The sequence below is a fragment of the Penaeus japonicus genome, unplaced genomic scaffold (genome assembly GCF_977035675.1).
Source record: "Penaeus japonicus unplaced genomic scaffold, GWHDUDI00000001_assembly GWHDUDI00000003, whole genome shotgun sequence".
Classification (NCBI taxonomy): Eukaryota; Metazoa; Arthropoda; class Malacostraca; order Decapoda; family Penaeidae; genus Penaeus; species Penaeus japonicus.
Genome location: NW_028234405.1, coordinates 40,269,122 through 40,271,621, shown reverse-complemented (window position 1 = coordinate 40,271,621; position 2,500 = coordinate 40,269,122).

Genomic DNA, 2,500 nt, shown 5'->3' with positions numbered 1-2,500 from the left:
CCTCTAAACACACACACACAGACACACACACACACAAATACCAATCTTGAATGAATTACACATTTTCCCACAATACTACAAAGTACATTCACGGAATCCCATTCATATAAACATCAATGGTAAAAACTCAACATTCCTCCCTTAACACTCCGATAAATCATACATCAAGATAATTACACATATGATCTTGCAATAAGATTACATTACCCTTGTGATCCTACTTTTGGAAAACTCACAGCCATACTTCCACACCCATATTAATCCTACTTATAGGTCTACATGCAGATAGTGTCTCAACGAGATCAGTCAAAGTGATAACCGATCTTTATATATAATTTACTATGCTATCAATATTTGATAAGTATTTGTAGGTTAGCCCTCAAAACGTAGTATTTATCAATACATCATAAATGACCATAGATTCTCCCCAAAATGTTGCTGCTATTTCCATTCCCTCCTTTTTTTATATTTTGTAATCGGGACCAAATGAGGATTTCAATTCGCTTCACATTCTCTCTCCTCAAAATATACATCGGTTTTACTAATGTCTCCATATAGTTACACAATGCATCACCTGTAACACTACATAATAAACATTACTTCATGATCCACAAGCCTTTAGGAATAATACTAGTGCCGCGCCATCAGCCAGTGGAAACGAATGCAGCGACCGTTGTATTTATTGGTTCTGTGACGAGGCTCGTGATGGGCCAAGTCTGTCAGTTAAGGGGGAGTAATTTCGGAGGGCCCATGTTAGACATTTCATCTCGGAGTGTCGCGACCTTACGGGTATTTGCGAGGGTGTGTGTGTGTGTGTGTGTATGTGTGTGTGTGTGTGTGTGTGTGTGTGTGTGTGTGTGTGTGTGTGTGTGTGTGTGTGTGTGTGTGTGTGTGTGTGTGTGTGTGTGTGTGTGTGTGTGTGTGTGTGTGTGTGTGTGTGCGCGTGTGGGTGGGTGAAGGGAGTCGTATGTGTTTCTTTGCATGTACGTGTGCGTGGACAACTCCTGACAGGCACTAGCTAGGGTAATGCTATTTGTTGTCAGGCAAGTTTGTCATGACATTCTAGCTTCTTCTGATTCGTCAAATCTATACAAATTATAAGTTTATGCAAATATAAGAGAGAGAGAGAGATTGAGGGAGAGAGAAATAGAGAGTTCTATGTAATTATAAGAGAGAGAGGTCTATGTAAATATAAGATAGATAGACATATATATAGAGAGAGATAGAGTATTTTTATCTTATCTTTTCCCAGGTTTCACAATTACTAGAATCAAGGATATAATTCCTATATCTAATAAAGGAAACGAAAGGCAATTAATATACAAAGGAGCAGAACATTAAACTGATGCAAATCTTTCCTGAGGAAAGAGAGACTTTGAAGCAAATAGGAAAAGGGGCGAACGGGTTTAGTTGTACCACTTTTCGGATTTTACAATATGCTCATTGTCATATTTGGTCATATTTGGTCATATTTGGTCATGGCCAATCTGTCTTTCTCAAAAGTGGACAATGTTTTTTTTTTTTTTTATACATATATATATATATATTTTTTAGCAGATTCCAAAGTTAGGTCGCTACAATTTGCTTTCAGCACGGGACGAAGTGTTATAATATGGAATAAATAGAGAATGAGGTTTATATTAACTATATGCATGAAATACAACATATTCAAATTTCATTCCATCATTTCCATCAAATGAACAAAATAGATGGAAAAAAACACAGACGAAACAACCATAAAAAAGCTACAGCGCGTATAAACCTGAACTATACACCAATTACTCCACCAGTTAACGAGGTAAACAATCATTCAAAAAACAGGAAAAAGGTTTGAAATGACAGATTTCAGTCAACGCATACTTTCCAAGCTTCATATTGTGATAACATCACCAAGCTTACAAGGTGCACAGTCCCGAAATAATGTACTTGATTAAAATTGATTTGAGATGAAAATAAAAATACCTTCAGGCTAAAAAAAAGAAGAATGACCGTGCTAAACATAGTTCCTGATAAGAGAAATGAGTGCCATTGTTTTAATTGAAGACAATAAATAGCTATTCATTCACAGAACAGATAATGAACATAGTTTTAATAGCCGTTGAGTAATAGCTCCTCTCCCCTGCAGTTAAGTGCACTTTTATAGACCGAGCCCTTTGGCGAAGGACTGGCTTAACAAGACCGTCTGTGCAGTGAATTGCAAAATAATAGAAGCAACACACTGATTTAAAAGCAGAGATTCTTAGGATGTGTGTATTCATATTGTAGGTAAGATTCGTTTAAAATTATTAGGTAATATTTTCTATCCATACATTTGGTTCATCCATATATTTGGTTTACCGAATATCATGCACTATAGAATACGAAGCCAAATCGAAAGACAGAATAAGTGTATATAAATATATATATATATATATATATATATATATATATATATATATATATATATATATATACATACATATATAAATACACATAGTAATGCAGCCTTTCGAAGAATAAT